The following is a 17,019-nucleotide window of genomic DNA, read 5'->3' as shown; positions in this document are numbered from 1 at the left end:
TATCATACAGCACCCTATAGCATATTCTATATGTATACTGTATGCATCACATTGCATTGGTCTATTCTATATGTATACTATATGCATCGCATTGCAGGGTCTTGGTTCAGCCAGTATGTCCGGTCTGGAAAGGATGCGAGGAACACTCCGGAGGTGAATATCCTGACAGACCCCTCTTACTCCCAGTCCATTCAGCAAGTCAACCAAGTGCTGGGCCTCTTCTTCTTCCTCTTATTATCATAGGTACAACGCATGCACTCAGTACACGAAGTCTCCAACAAGTATTGGAAACTCCCATCTTGTGCTGTTTGGTTAAGATTCATTACAGTATTATGTTGTTCCTTTTAACTGTGTTTTAAATAGGAGTAATAATTGACCCTCAATGCAGGGAGATTTAATAAAATACGTATGTGAAAAAAAAAAAAAAAAACTAACCCCTTTTAAGAGCTAGAATACTTATGCAGATGGGCTAGTCTTCGACAATCAAATATATTTTGTTTCTTAAAAGAATAGTATTGTTTAATTTATTACAGATTACGAAAATCATGATGTGCAATTATTTCAAGTAAGTTAAAGAGCTACTTTGCTTGTCCACCCCACACCCCTGAGAGTGCCATGCCAAAGAATATTTTGAACCCTAAGTGTATCTATTTTTATCTAACCCCAAACCCTCTATAAGAGCACACAATTGCTTTGGAGGTTACAAGATTTACATCCTTAAATGGAGTAGCATACTAGTCATTGTTTACACTGAAACATGAGCCAGTTGCCAACTGGGTGTAAGTGATACCTATCAACAGTTAAGAAATCATTGGTGCCTGTATTAAATTACATTTCTGTTATTTGCAAGCCACTCATCTATACCGTCTATACCAATTGTTAACCAAAAAAATAGCCTAATCTTTTGCTAGCACCTCCCTATGTGTGGAAACCACATATTAAGCAGTAGTGTTTAGTCATGCAATCTGTGCAAAAGGTTGCCCGTATCTCAAGCCACCAGAAAAACTTCATTCCACAGATTCTCAAACTTTTTTGTTTAGGGGACACCTTTTTAAAACAACAAGAAAGAAAAACTGTAAAGCAGTGAAAGTAAACGTTGAATTTGTATATTGTCTGTGTAAGTGTCACAATGCCTGTGTTAGACCACAACAGTGAAAGCATACGTTAAAAATGTGTTGCTTTACAAAAGAGACCCGAACCCCAGTTTGAGAACCTGCAGATTTAATTTCTCACCTGTTTAATACCATGTTCCCAAAGAGTGTAAGGATTTATTGTCTACTGCTGAGTTACTGTATGGTATATAGTATCGAGAGAGAGAGGTGTGTAATGTTTGTACTGTGGACCTTATTGCGCTACATTGCTACCTGTAGTGTGGTGAGTGGGTGTGATTTGTAGTGGGTTATGGATACCTACTCTCGCTTTCTCATTTAATTCTTATAATTTAACAAAATAGTTCATCATTTACCCTTATAAAAATACAGTACATGGTCATTTTGTACTTTTGCCACAGTTATATTATTCATTACACTTTGCTTATCTTTTGTAAGGGTAATGATGATTATACCTTACTACACATCATCATGCAGAGCAGCCCATCTTTAGCCTACCTGTATCATGATACCTGTTGTATCGTGACAGCCTGCATTTTGCAGTCCAGGTGGATTCCCTGCTACTGTAAATGTTCTTAAAAATCAAGCTGGCTATACAGTAGGTTGCTCGACCCCTTTGTTTAGTTCAGGATGAGTTTGTTCTGATTACGCTGCCTGTGTTTTGTCTGGCAGTGCTTCTCTACGATGCGGTGTGCATCTCTGAAGAGGCGCGCAGGAGATTAGCTGCCATCGCCGCCCTGCAAAGTCAAAAGAACCACGTACAGAAGTCAAAGCATAACCGTCCAGGTATTGCAATAATCATATATATCGGTGTATACAGCCCAGCTTATACATGTTTTCTTCTTTCAATATTTGTTTGTTTGTTTCTTTAAAACCTTGTGAGGTGTGTAACATCAAACGCACTATATAAATGAAATGTTGTTTTATTTATATAATGTTTTAGTACCCTTGGTCATGTCATTTTACCAGGGCAACATCATGAAAGCAGTCTGAATCAATTCTAAATAATAATAGTAACAATAAATGCATATAATTATATTTAAGGCAATTAACAATTAATACTTAGCTTCAAATGTTCCTTAGGCACCATCTAGTGGTGAGACTGCACCAGTGAATGCGACAAGCCTTAGGGGTATTTCAGAATGGGAGCCTCTGGAAAGTAAGGGGTAGGAACAGAGACTAAGCAAATATTCAAAGGGGTTCTAGCTTTGAAATAATTCCATAAATCTTACCTGTGCTGCACTTCTATTCCCTGAGAAGGTCTCAAATGTGCAACTTGGAAAAAATCAGTTGTGTTCTGCTTCTGCTCTCAGTCTGTGGTTGTGCGGTGATATGAATGGGAGACTTTGTGATGTTTGTTTATCAAAACTTTACTGAAAGGTAGAGGAGCTGCTTTGGTAACTAATGACAGCATGCTTTCAAATAGACTAATCCCAGGGCTTAAAGGAATGAGTTATGAAGATAGGGTGAAAGAACAAAATCTATTTCGCCTAGAAAAAATAAGAATTGGGGGGGCATGATTGAAGACTTTAAAGTCTTAAATGGAGTTGACAGATTGAAGGTGACACTTCTTCACAGAGAGTGGTGAGTGTATGGAATGGGTTACCTAGTCATGCTGTTGAGGCAGAATCACTTTAAGAGCCAGCTTACAAAGTTCTGAGATCAGTCAGCTACTCGGAACCAGATGAGCCGAGGGACCACGTCTCATTCTTGTGTTCTTATGAATATATGGTTATCTCCACTGTAGACATCTAGGAGGATTATATACACATAAACAATAGAAGAACGGAAAGACGAAACAATGCGCTGGTGTGGTGAGGCCAAAGATTCTGCCCGAAGGGTTTACAACAAAACAAACAAACAGAACTCCAAAAAGACTCTTTATTTTACTGTACAAAAAACAGGTCATTGTTGCATGCGTATCCTCTCCCCACCATAACACCTTGTAACAAAGATTCCTGTAGTTTCATCCAATTCAGACATCAGCTTTCCAAGATGTAGCCCTGAATAGCTCTTGACAGTCAGTTGTCAGTGAAACAGCAGGTCACGAGGCTGTTATTTTACGGTTCAGTGTGAGCATTGTATCACATTGTAACAGATGCCCATGGAAACGTATGCCTCCGATTGGATCTCACAGCAACACTCTCTATAAAGCAGAAATGTAAAAAGTCACATGACCTCAGAGGCAGCCATATTTGTTCAGAGGTCAATCCCATGGTTACCAATATATTTAGTATGCATGCAGTGTTTTATGTAAACCTGCAAGTAGAGGTCAGTACTTCAAACACTCTCTGAGATATGAAGCTTTCAACAAAGGGGTCATTTTTCTTACACAACATCCACAGCCGAAATTGACCTAGAGAACTCGAGCACACCGAGTACAAATCCAGTAATTCAAAGCGTTAGGTCTTTATCGCCAAAAACATGACCACAACGTGGCAGACATCTAAGGTCACGGGCCAAAGGGTACTGTTAGATTTTGCCTTGGGAGTTTTCATACATTTAAATCTCAAATGGGTTATGCTGCTGCTGTTTGGAATAGCGGCTGTGGCAGATTTACAATAATATATAAGCTCTGTTCACAGGGATGGACTGCTTAAAAGCATCTGTGTTCACACAGGCTGAACTCACTACCTCTGAAATTGAAATACTCCACTTTATGTTCTTGTTGACGGATGCCAGACGGACCACCATCTCTTTGTAGCTGAGAAGACTGCAAAAATACTGTGGTAAACTTCTAAGGGAAACACAGACACACACACAGTACTTAAAAGACTAATACAAATACACTTAAAAAAACGAAATTGCAATTTGCCCCTTATACATGGGCAAATTATTGATGTCAGTATAATAAGAATACAAATATATTTCCATATATAGTCTATAATATGTCCTATATATATTGTACAGTATATTTTAGTAATCTCCACTGTAGTGTAATATACAAACCCATACACTACAGTTTCCCCAAAATTGCTCACTTGAATGGCTGCTAATTGTGCAGAGTACTGTGTACCCATACTCAGTTGTGCTGTTTGCCGTCTTTCACCAAAATGTAGTCAAGCAGACAGATGTTTCGGCTTGTGTCTTCACCATCACTGTCAATTGCTTTGTACATAAGCAGAAGACTGAACGTTCATGGAGTGCCGTATTTATTTAACTTGCAATGCAATTATTATTAGTAAGTCATTGATAGAATGCATGGCATCCTGTTTTGTGTTTCTTGCTAGTTATTGTTAAGTTAGGGGCTGCTGGATGACTGTGCAGAGAGCCTCGTACAGCCCCTCCTCCATCAGGGTCCTCCAGTCCAGGTGCACGCCCGTGCCCTTGCCCTGGACCCACATGACGATATCGTACTGGTCCCCATAGAAAGGCACGCCCACCACGGGCACGCCCTGGTAAATGGCCTCGTAAACCCCATTCAGGCCGCAGTGACTCATGAAAGCTCGCACGTTGCGGTGTCCTGGGGTGGGAGGGTCAGGGAGGAGGTGCTGGTGGGGATGTCACAGCATGGTCTAGCGGGTTCTAAACTAACCTGTGTTTTTACATTGGAAAAACCTTCAGTCTGGTATTAAATACCAAGAACTGAATTAATTGAGTTGAAGGACAGCTGGACATACTGTATGTAGCCACACGAAAAGTAAAGACTTCTGTCCTGGAACGAGACATATCCAGTAGGGAGTGAGACATTTACACAGGAGAGAGTGAGACTGTGTAGCACTCAACCAGGAGATTGTTCTGAGGGAGCCAGCTCATAATACAAGTGTTGTCACCCAGACTGCTGGGTGTGTCCACAAAATACCTGCCGAGAGAGAGAGGGAGTGAGGAATAGGAAAGAGGGGTATAGAGGGAAGAAGAGGGGATTGACAAAAGGTGGAGGAAGATCGACTAACCTCCAGATGACCCTTTGCAGAAGCCGTGCGAAGGCAGTGGCCATCTTGTTGGCCAGGTCAGGGGGGAGCTTCTGGATTCCAATTCCAAAAGAGATGAGGACCACCCCCTCCGGAGCAGCTTCTACCCAGGAGAGGAGCTCCTAGAGATAATACACAGAGCAGAGCTCACACACACACACAGCACACAGCGCTGGACCCCCTCTGGAGCAGCTTCTACCCAGGAGAGGAGCTCCTAGAGATAATACACAGAGCAGAGCTCACACACACACACAGCACACAGCGCTGGACCCCCTCCGGAGCAGCTTCTACCCAGGAGAGGGGCTCCTAGAGATAATACACAGAGCAGAGCTCACACACACACACAGCACACAGCGCTGGGCCCCCTCTGGAGCAGCTTCTACCCAGGACAGGAGCTCCTAGAGATAATACACAGAGCAGAGCCCACACACACACAGTACACAGTACACAGCGTTGGACCCCCTCCGGAGCAGCTTCTACACAAATCACAGTAGAGTGAGCACAGATTTTACACACACAGTAGTCAGCACAGCGCCCAGACACGCAACAATACTACACTGTACCCCCTCTGCTTCACTTTCAGTTTAGTTTTGTAAATAGCGCCCAGTGCTGCATGAACTGATTATTCGGCTTGAACGCTGCACAGAAATCAGGTGCTGACAATCAGGTCAGGGTCACTGGTGTTGACTGGGCTAATTTACCATTCAGTGAAACTAGTGAAGAAACAGCTGCTTGGGTTGCGATGATCGCTGCTGTTTCTTCACTCGTTTCTCTTGGAATGGTAAACTAGCCCACTCGACACCAACAACCCTCACTTGTGGAGAACTGGATCTGAACAATTGGTTCATGCAGCACTAATGACGACTAATAAATAGATGAAGGAGCTGGGTGAGTATCGCCCCCAACGAGCTCCACATTGGGCAGGGAGGGCCAGAGGAAGTCAAGGGCGAGGACATGGCTGAGCATTTCTGAGAGAAGAGGCGAGGGAGAAGATATTTCCCGAGAATAATAATCAAATTCAAAATGTAATGCATTTGTATATCCTCCTGATAAGTTCTGACGTAGTAAAACGGTGTGTTTTCATTCTTATTGGTGTATTCATAATAATTGAATAAGCGATTCTATCTGTCAAAAGTAATGTGTGAAATAGGGATGGAAAGACAGGCAGGCAGGCAGACAGACAGACAGAGACAGGGTGCTTCCATATACCCCCAGATTGTGACTGACCCTCAATAACTTGTGCTAACGTGACAATGCTATTGGACAAATAATGAGCGTGACTGAAACACGTTATAAAGATTGTCCTTAGAAAAAATCTTAAAATGACATTGCAATTTTTTTCATGGGACCTGCAGCTGAAAATACCAGGAACCTTACATAATGTAAACAAGCCGGACAGCCATCGCGTTCTGGTGTTTTTTTTTTTATGGAGTACAGTGCCCACAGAGGCAATGGAATAAAAGGCCACTGGTATGATATTGAACATGACTCGATCAAATAAACAGTGCTGAGGTGCTATAGCCAGTCAAATATAATTACTCGCATCACCTCAAACTCAACCTCTCTAAATCTGACCTCCTTTTCTTTCCCTCCTCCTCCCCCTCCTCTGATCTCTCTATCTCTGTTCCTCTGGAATCTACCACACTCTCTCCATCTTCCTCTGCTAAGAACCTCGGAGTCACCCTGGACCCCTGCCTCTTTTATTCCCAGCACATCTCCACTTTGGCACGCACTTGCCGATTCTTCCTGAGCAACATCCGAAGAATCCGACCCTTCCTCACCAACTACGCTACCCAGCTCCTGGTCCAGGCCTTGGTACTCTCCCGCCTAGACTACTGCAACTCCCTCCTGGCTGGCCTCCCTGCGTCCGCCACCCGTCCGCTCCAGCTCATCCAGAACTCCGCTGCCCGCCTGGTGTCCTCTCTGCCTCGCTTCTCCCACGCTACTCCACTACTCCGCTCACTCCACTGGCTCCCGATCACCGCTCACATCCAGTTCAAGACTCTTGTACTAGCCTACAGATGCCTTGACCAGACTGCACCCAGCTACCTCCAGACCCTCATCTCTCCCTACACCCCCACTCGACCTCTCCGCTCCGCCTGCACTAGAAGACTGGCTCTACCTCCGCTACGCTCCCCTGCCTCCAGAGCCCGCTCCTTCTCCACCCTTGCTCCGCAGTGGTGGAATGACCTTCCCACAGATGTCAGGACTGCCCAGTCCCTGACCACATTCCGGCGCCTCCTCAAGACTCACCTCTTCAAACAGCACCTGTAGAACTCCTCTGTTTGTATCCTGGGACACTATCACCCTTCATTTAAATGCGCTTTATTTTGCTCTTATCTGCCCCCTATTTTACTGCATTTAATCCTGTACTTCAGAATACTGTAATCTGCCAAGTGTTTAACCTGTAGTATTTTGTATTTAATCATGATTTGTGTTCAATAGCGGTTAGGTTACTGCGCTTTGCCATGCTTTCTACTTTGCTGCGCCATTATTACTTATTACTCTCACCATGATTGGCAAGGACTCACAGAATCTTTTACAGGTAAAAGGTGAGTGGTTTTAAAACGGTAGCTCCTTTCAAGCAGAGCCGCTTTCAAGTGGGAAACACTGCCATCTCCCGGAACAAACAGATACTGAGTTTTTAATTGCATTATACCATACAGAGACGTAAGGTCTTGTTGCCAGAGGAAAGGACATTTGTACGACACGGCCCCAGAGGCGTGACAAGCTTGTGGTTTCAACCGAGGGACTGATGTGATTCCAGCGATGTATGTTATGCGCCAATAACACGAGCTGCTGGACTGCCCTGGAATTCTTCTAGTATACACAGCAATGGTTAGTAAAGTAAACAAGCTGGTAGACCGCAATACAGTTCAATTGCGGGGCGGCATTGTAAAGCACAACGAGGTATGGTAAAACATATTTAAAAAAAAAAAAAAAAAACATAGCAAACCATGGTAAACTATGTGACATGCATGGTATAATCATCGGCATGGGGGGGGGGGGGGATTACCGTGGTAAACTTGCACGTGATTTATGGCCTGTTTTTGTTTTTTGTTTTTGTGTGTCGAGACTGCATCCAGGATTGCTCCCCAGCGCTGTCTGTGAAGGGAACGCAACCAGACTTGTAAACTGAGCTGGGCATGCGCAGACTGCATACAAAAACAGATTGCCTGTAAGAGGAGACGGACGTGGAGTAAAATTAGACAGACAGGCTGGCAGGCAGGCAGGGGCACAGCCCTCGTCCTGACCCCGCTGCATCTCCCACCATATAGGAACAAGACTCCCTCCCAGTGCACAGCAGTTTGAGCCTGGGTTTTACATTCACTCTGTGAGCTTAATAATAATAATACTACTAATACCCCCATTGCAGAGCATTGTGAGCCAGTCCTGGTTTTACATTCATTCTGTGCATCCACCTAAAATGTCAGTAATGTGGTTAATTTATTCTCATAAATGTCTTGTATCGGTAACTATTACAAATCAATATCATCTAGTATTTCAATTACATGAGAGTTGGTGTTAAAACTCTCTTGGACTCAGCGCTCGCCAAGATAAGCACCAACTAAGACATAGCTTATTTAACTGTAAACTAATGCGATCCCTCTGCGTTTCCTTCCATCTGATGTAGATATCCTTCTGCCTGGTATTGATGGCTGAAGTGTAATGCTGGCTTCAGGGATCAGCCTATTTTGCCTCCCTGGCGCATCAGCACACACAACGGCTGTGATGCCGGCTCCTTAATCTATAATCAGGATTCATTTATTTTTAATGTAAATGTATCGTTTTTTAAATGTGTATTCAATGGGAGGACCCATAGTTTTGTGAATATGCAGGGTCTGTCGATGCCAAGCAAGAGAACAAATGTGTTTACGTCGGCAATACAGCACGACCTAAATATTGTCTTTCTAATGCAGCAGTGCAGAACCTACGAATTTGAATGTGAGTTTGTGTGTGTGTGAGTGGGGGAGTGTGGAGGAGTGTGTGAGAGTGTGAATGGAAGTGTTGTATGCATGCGAGGGGGAGAAACGTGTCCGTGGGCCCCTCATCGCTCCTTCCTTCCTGTGAGTGCGGAGCTGGGAAAGAAAGGAAGCAAGGAAGAAATAAGGGAACAGAGGGAAGGGAGAACGAATACGGAGCTGTCCATTTCAGAACCACGCACGGAGGCTTCGGAAATGACTACCCGTTTCTCGCGGGGAATACCGGTGTTTAATTAAGTTGATGTTTTTCATCGCCCGTGTCTATGTAGGTGGGATATTCCATCAATGATTAATAATATCACTGCCTGTTTTTAAATCTCCCCGGGACTGGCACACACGCTCGCTTACAATTCACTGGCTGTAAACTACGAATACTGCTTCCGAATTGCTCATCGCTGTCTGTCTGGTAGGATTGTTTTTTTTAATATATAGCCTATATATTTTGTTTCTGAGTCTTAGTAAATAAGAAGCGAGGTCTTCTTTTCGCCGATATAATAATGTTTGCATCGCTGCCTTTTATTTTGAGCACTGCAATATTTAAACGTCTGTTGCTGTGAATCCTGCAGTCCGGCTAATTCAATTGGTGTCTTCAGGTTTATATTTAGAGAATGGGGCTCTGTCTGTTTCTGTGATTCCTTTCCCTAGTGACATTCGACAGAGCTTGTAGTGTGCACAAGCGTCCAGTATCTAAATATTGAATCGTGAATGACAAACTGTGTACAGCATCTATCTTTCTGTCTGTCTATCTATCTTTCTATCTACACCTGTCTATATCTATTCATGGTATGTATATACCAGCCTGTCTACATGGACAGATGTTTATTTTGGTATTTTTGATTCCAATATGCAGCTGATGTAATTAAACAGTAATGTATCCCTATCATGAATGGGGTGCCAGCAAGTGAAATAATTCCACCTATAGACCAGCAGTCACAGTGAGCATGGCTAGCTGTATAGTCCAGTCACAGTGAGCAGGGTTAGTTGTATAGTCCAGCAGTCACAGTGAGCAGGGTTAGCTGTATAGCCCAGCAGTCACAGTGAGCAGGGTTAGCTGTATAGCCCAGCAGTCACAGTGAGCAGGGTTAGCTGTATAGTCCAGCAGTCACAGTGAGCAGGGTTAGCTGTATAGTCCAGCAGTCACAGTGAGCAGGGTTAGCTGTATAGTCCAGCAGTCACAGTGAGCAGGGTTAGCTGTATAGCCCAGCAGTCACAGTGAGCAGGGTTAGCTGTACAGTCCAGCAGTCACAGTGAGCAGGGTTAGTTGTATAGCCCAGCAGTCACAGTGAGGAGGGTTAGCTGTATAGTCCAGCAGTCACAGTGAGCAGGGTTAGTTGTATAGTCCAGCAGTCACACTGAGCAGGGTTAACTGTATAGTCCAGTCACAGTGAGCAGGGTTAGTTGTATAGTCCAGCAGTCACAGTGAGCAGGGTTAGCTGTATAGCCCATCAGTCACAGTGAGCAGGGTTAGCTGTATAGCCCAGCAGTCACAGTGAGCAGGGTTAGCTGTATAGTCCAGCAGTCACAGTGAGCAGGGTTAGCTGTACAGTCCAGCAGTCACAGTGAGCAGGGTTAGTTGTATAGCCCAGCAGTCACAGTGAGGAGGGTTAGCTGTATAGTCCAGCAGTCACAGTGAGCAGGGTTAGTTGTATAGTCCAGCAGTCACAGTGAGCAGGGTTAGTTGTATAGCCCAGCAGTCACAGTGAGCAGGGTTAGCTGTACAGTCCAGCAGTCACAGTGAGCAGGGTTAGTTGTATAGCCCAGCAGTCACAGTGAGGAGGGTTAGCTGTATAGTCCAGCAGTCACAGTGAGCAGGGTTAGTTGTATAGTCCAGCAGTCACACTGAGCAGGGTTAACTGTATAGTCCAGTCACAGTGAGCAGGGTTAGTTGTATAGTCCAGCAGTCACAGTGAGCAGGGTTAGCTGTATAGCCCATCAGTCACAGTGAGCAGGGTTAGCTGTATAGCCCAGCAGTCACAGTGAGCAGGGTTAGCTGTATAGTCCAGCAGTCACAGTGAGCAGGGTTAGCTGTACAGTCCAGCAGTCACAGTGAGCAGGGTTAGTTGTATAGCCCAGCAGTCACAGTGAGGAGGGTTAGCTGTATAGTCCAGCAGTCACAGTGAGCAGGGTTAGTTGTATAGTCCAGCAGTCACAGTGAGCAGGGTTAGTTGTATAGCCCAGCAGTCACAGTGAGCAGGGTTAGCTGTATAGTCCAGCAGTCACAGTGAGCAGGGTTAGTTGTATAGTCCAGCAGTCACAGTGAGCAGGGTTAGCTATATAGCCCAGCAGTCACAGTGAGCAGGGTTAGCTGTATAGTCCAGCAGTCACAGTGAGCAGGGTTAGCTGTAGTCCTCAAAGTGTGGAGTGGAATTGACAGGGTCAGGGATGTGTGATGGGTTTGTTTAAATTCAGGCCAAGTGTCATTGTAGTCAGGGAGTTTGAGCGAGCAGCTGACAGGCACGCTGGCTTTGCCCTGAATTCAGTGAGCTGCATTAGCATTGCACAATCCAGCTGCTTCCACATAATGATGACTCTGCTCCCATAAAAATTCATAGCACTTTTAATTTATTACAGACATAGCCTCTCTCAACAGCAATTGGTGAATGATTTTATTTTCTGTGGTTTATTAAAAGCGAGCCTCTTAAAGGTACAAACAGCGCTTGCTTGTGTTGTGAAAGACACTTACCTTCTATGAGTGCCGTTTTCACCTCTCCTGTGATCATTGTGGAACCAACAATATATGGAAAAGAAAGCTTGTTTAACCCTAAATTGATTATTACCGAGCTCTGCCTCTGCTTAGCACCGCAGTGGTGTGATTTGGAGCAGCACAATTCGCCCCCGGTCATTCTGTCGTTGGATTTTGAAAATAGTTATTCAACACTATACTGTATCTCTCAATGCTTGTTGTATAAATGTACATTTTATATATGTACAGTGCCTATAGTAAGTATTCACCACCCTTGGACATTTTCACAGTTTGTTGTGTTACAACCTGAAATCTTGATGCATTTAAATTGTATTTTGTTGTTTTGATTTACATAACCTACTCAACACTTTGAAGAGGCAAGAGAATTTTTATTGTGAAACAGAGATTGTTATTGGCCTCTTGCTGGCTTCTCTGACCAATGCCCTTCTTGCCCAGCTGCTCAGTTTGGGAGGACGACCTGCTCTAAGCAGATTCTGGGTGGTGCCATTTACCTTCCACTTCTTAATGACCAACTTGACTGTGCTCCAAGGGATATTCAATGCCTTTGAAATCTTTTTATACCCCTCCCCTGATCTGTGCCTTTCCACAACTTTATCCCAGAGTTGTTTTGAAAGCTCCTTGGTCTTCATGGTAGTATCTTTGCTTTGAATGCACTACCCAACTGTGGGACCTTATAGAGGCAGGTGTATTTAATCTGAAATCATGTGAACCACTTTTATTGCACACAGATGGACTCCATTTAACTTACTGTGTGAATTCTTAAGGCAATTGGTTGCACCTCAGCATATGTAGGAGTGTCATAGCAAAGGGGGTGAATACTTATCTAATTAAGACTTTTCAAGTTTTTATTTTTAATTGATTTGTTTTTTCTCCCCCCCATTTTTTCACACGTTGAAAGTATTGAGTAGGTTGTGTAAATCATTTACTACTTACTATAGGCACTGTATTTCACATTGTGAATGCAGCTTTTATTGCGCACGACACACACTCAAACCAGTCTCCTTGAATTGACATGAACAGAGTCGTACGCATACATGCCCTACAGTCATTTTGCAAGCCTTCTGTCAAAAAGGGCTGCCATTCTACCTTGTGCCCATGTATCAAATCAAATGGCAATCATGGGTGATGAAAATGAGTTGAGGGCTGATCCACACTAATCTGTGGTGGCAGGTAGCCAGGACAGCTGGGGCAGATCCCAGAGCCCAGAGCCCACACTTCATCCTCACACAGCGAGAAAATAAAACACAGCTTCTAAATTCAGAAGCCAAGCAAGGAGTTTAAACTGTAGTAATTACACTCCATTTCAAGCGGATAGAGTAGGATGACCAGAGGCATTGCAACAAGCAAGGTAGACAGACAGACAGACAGCACTCTTTCAATGGCAGTCTGCAAATTGGATGTCAGTTCAAAGAATCTGAAACATACCTAATTATTTTCCTGAATGCCCCATGCCAATCAGGGCTCTCTGTTCACTTGTATTAGATCCCTGATTTAAAAGCACACATGCAACTGGTAATAAAACAGTTGTGACTGTTGAAAAACTAGAAACAAAGCTTACGGAGCTGCGTCTTCTTAAAGCTAAATTTGTTTCCCAATTATTTCACACCCTGATGTTCTCCCCTAATTCGGAATGTCAAATTACAATTCCCTCAGCACAACAATTTCCCACAAAAGCTCAGGAGAACCAAAGGTCATTGGGTGTCCTCCTATACCATGACCAAGCCAATTGCGTCTGTACACCAAGGGATTTGAGAACGGATGTCAGCAAGCTCTGGAGGACAGTAAGGCTGGTGTAGAGCTGTGAGGAGAAACACTCCCTGCTGGTTTTGGCCCCCGAACTCACAGGAGTGCCAGAGCCAAAACAGTTTGCTAATAATGATTTGGAGAAGAGAGCTTTGAGAATTTCACCCAAAAAGGGTGCTTTCATTATTAGAACTAACTGTGTTAATTACCTTGTCACTGAAACCATCAGAATAAGTAAGGTGCTGCCTGCCTGCCTGTCTGTCTGTCTGTCTGCCTGCCTGTCTGCCTGCCTGTCTGCCTGCCTGCCTGTCTGTCTGTCTGTCTGTCTGTCTGTCTGTCTGTTTGCCTTTGTGTCTTTTTTTGCAGAGTGTAATCTTCAAGTAGAACTCATATGAATTGCAGGAAATGGACAGGACTGTTGATTTGATTGAAGCAGAAGGGACTTAATATTTGAATGCTCTCAGTAAGCAGAGCGAGGTACAGGGAGGCACAGGGACTTCAAATCACTGACCTCTTAACTGTGACCTTTGACCGCTAACCCACCTGGCTTGACCCAGAGCTCCGAGAGATTGAGGGGAGAGGTTGGAGAGAGGGGAGTAGCATGAGTCACTGCTAAGTCACACTCAGATGGTACTGTAGGTTTTATGATCATGACATTTGGATGAAAACTAAGTGGACGAGCCCTGTATGAAAATGAAAAGGCGACGTTTCAAAGGTTTTGAAGAAGTTCAAACTTTCAATCATTTTTTCAGAGTGTGTCTGTGTGTGGATGTGTTTTGTGTTTGTATATGTCTCAGTGTGTGTGTCTCAGTGTATCTGTGTCTCAGTGTGTGTCTCAGTGTGTGTGTGTCTCAGTGTATCTGTGTCTCAGTGTGTGTGTCTCAGTGTGTGTGTGTCTCAGTGTATCTGTGTGTCTCAGTGTGTGTGTCTCAGTGTATCTGTGTCTCAGTGTGTGTCTCAGTGTGTGTGTCTCAGTGGATCTGTGTCTCAGTGTGTGTCTCAGTGTGTGTGTGTCTCAGTGTATCTGTGTCTCAGTGTGTGTGTCTCAGTGTATCTGTGTCTCAGTGTGTGTGTGTCTCAGTGTATCTGTGTGTCTCAGTGTATCTGTGTCTCAGTGTGTGTCTCAGTGTGTGTGTGTCTCAGTGTATCTGTGTCTCAGTGTGTGTGTCTCAGTGTATCTGTGTCTCAGTGTGTGTGTGTCTCAGTGTATCTGTGTGTCTCAGTGTGTGTGTCTCAGTGTATCTGTGTCTCAGTGTATCTGTGTCTCAGTGTGTGTGTGTCTCAGTGTATCTGTGTCTCAGGGTGTGTGTCTCAGTGTATCTTTGTGTTTCAGTGTATGTGACTCAGTGTATCTGTGTGTCTTAATGTGTCTGTCACAGTATGTGTGTCTCAGTGTGTGTCTCATTGTGTCTGTCTGAATGTGTGTCTCAGTGTTTGTGCGGGTCTCAGTGTATTTGTGTGTGTCTCAGCATGTGTGTGTTTCTCAGTATATGTCTCATTGTGTGTCTTAATGTGTGTATCTCAGCGTGGGTGAGTTTCTTTGTGTGTGTCTCATTGTGTCTGTCTCAATGTGTATCTCAGTGGGTGTGTGTCTCAATGTGTGTATGTGTGTGTCTCAATGTGTGTATGCTTCCTGCCTCCCTCTCCCTTTCCCCATGCCTGGGGGAGCATGCAGCATTAAATCTTCCCTCTGACCTCCTTCCTTGAAGCAACAGACAGCGTGCAGCAGCTCAACTATCGCTGCCATCTGCCAGCCTGAGCAGAGCCTTTAACACCACAAAGGGTGGGGGGGCTTTGCTCCATGTGATTGGTGGAGCTCTGACAGGGGGCGGGCACTGTTTCAGGCAGGCAGAGCAGTAAGGTGCTGAGATCGGAGTCAAGCAGGTCAGAGGACCTGCAGGGGGAAAGGAAATGGAAAAAAAGACAGGATAAGTGTTGTGAGACTCAGACACGCAGCATGGACGTGTCTGCGAAGGGGGATACAGCTACTGGACTGAGAGAAAGAGAGAGACAGAGAGGAGAGAGAGAGTCACTCTGCTAGTGCTGCAGCTGATTTTTGTGGATAACTAATTTTGAACAAGATGAGGCATTCTCTAATTGTCTAAGCCTCTAAGGTAATATGCAAAGAGCTGTTTTTGAGCTTAGCGTGTGTTGGAGGGTGGGAGGCGGGCGGAGAGGGAGCAGTGAATCCAATTAGTTAGAACAGTGACAAAGTCGGGCCACCTGCCTAGGGTTTTTCTGTTTCTATTTGTGTGAATGTGTGTTTGTTAGTGTTGCTGTGTTGTGTTTTTGTGTACTGCAAAAGTGGTCAAAAGTGTGTGTGTTGTTTGGTGTGTGCGTGTGTGTCTGTGTGTGATTTGGTGTGTCTGTGTGTGATTTGGTGTGTGTGTCTTTGTGTGTGATTTGGTGTGTCTGTGTGTGTGTGTTATTTGGTGTGTGTGTGTGTGATTTGGTGTGTGTGTGTGCGTATGTGTGTCTTTGTGTGTGATTTGGTGTGTCTGTGTGTGTGTGATTTGGTGTGTGTGCGTGTGTGTCTGTGTGCATATGTGTCTGTGTGTGTGATTTGGTGTGTGTGTGTGTGCGTGTGTGTCTTTGTGTGTGATTTGGTGTGTCTGTGTGTGATTTGGTGTGTGTGTGATGTGTGTCTTTGTGTGTGATTTGGTGTGTGTGATTTGGTGTGTCTGTGTGTGTGTGGGTTGCTGTGCATGTATACCATACCATATTGATTTAATTTATAGAGCACTCTTAATGTGCAAGCATCCCAGGGCTCTTTAACAGCAAACCAAAAGAGCTGTGCTGTGCTATGTTCTGCTGTGCTGTGCGGTTCTGTGCTGTGCTGTGCTGTGCTGTGCTGTGCAGTGTTCTGCAGTGTGGTTCAGTGCTGTACAGTGCAGTACTGTGCTGTGTTGTACAGTGTGGTGTCCTACCCTCACCCTTCTCTCCTCCCCCAGCACAGCTCTGTGCTCTGGCTGCTCACAGTGTAGTAGCAGCTTTCTCAGGGATTACAGCTAGAGCCTGATTAGATAAAGGGATAGTGATGCTTGCTCAGTCCCTGCCCCTCATCCCCGTCCTCCTTCCTTTATTCTCTCTGCCTCTCATTCTTCTTCCTTCTCTCCCTCCCTCATTCTCTCTCCCTCCAGACACACACACACACACACACACAAACACACACACACACACACACACACACACACAAACACACACACACACACACACACACACACACACACACACACACACACACAGACACACAGACAAACACAAACACATACAGCAGCTGGTGCAACAAAAAAGAAAGACAAAGGACAAACGGTGGAACGAACGAAAGTTAGCATACTCCCTCTGTCCCTACTCCTGCGTTCCTCTGAGGCTGGTCTGTTGGTTGTCCCCCAATCCAGGCTGCACACTCAGGGTGACAGGGCTTTTTCTGTTTATGCACCCACACTTTGGAACTCCTTGCCAAATTAGATTAAAAGTTCAGACTCTGGAGTTTTTTAAAACTTCTTTAAAGACTTACTATCTTAAATTGGGTTTTAACTGTACCTAACTGTACCTTTTCTTTTTGTTTG

General features: G+C 44.5%; 1 protein-coding gene across 4 annotated transcripts in view; it reads left to right on the top strand.

Moving 5' to 3' along the window:
• The first annotated feature begins 7,710 nt into the window (after nucleotides 1-7,710).
• Nucleotides 7,711-17,019, top strand: part of LOC117417700 (PH and SEC7 domain-containing protein 1-like) — a 46,215-nt gene continuing 36,906 nt past the window's right edge. For 2 of the 4 annotated variants that reach the window (XM_058985152.1, XM_058985155.1), the window contains exon 1: nucleotides 15,327-15,564. The gene's annotated coding sequence lies outside the window, so the exon portion shown is untranslated. Of the gene's footprint in view, nucleotides 7,859-9,067; nucleotides 9,410-15,326; nucleotides 15,565-17,019 lie in introns of those variants that run through there. The other 2 variants (XM_058985154.1, XM_058985153.1) reach the window with 2 other exon arrangements.

This window comes from Acipenser ruthenus, chromosome 13 (genome assembly GCF_902713425.1).
Source record: "Acipenser ruthenus chromosome 13, fAciRut3.2 maternal haplotype, whole genome shotgun sequence".
Taxonomy (NCBI): Eukaryota; Metazoa; Chordata; class Actinopteri; order Acipenseriformes; family Acipenseridae; genus Acipenser; species Acipenser ruthenus.
Note: the sequence above shows the minus strand (reverse complement) of the source record. Positions and strands in the feature narration are given on the sequence as shown.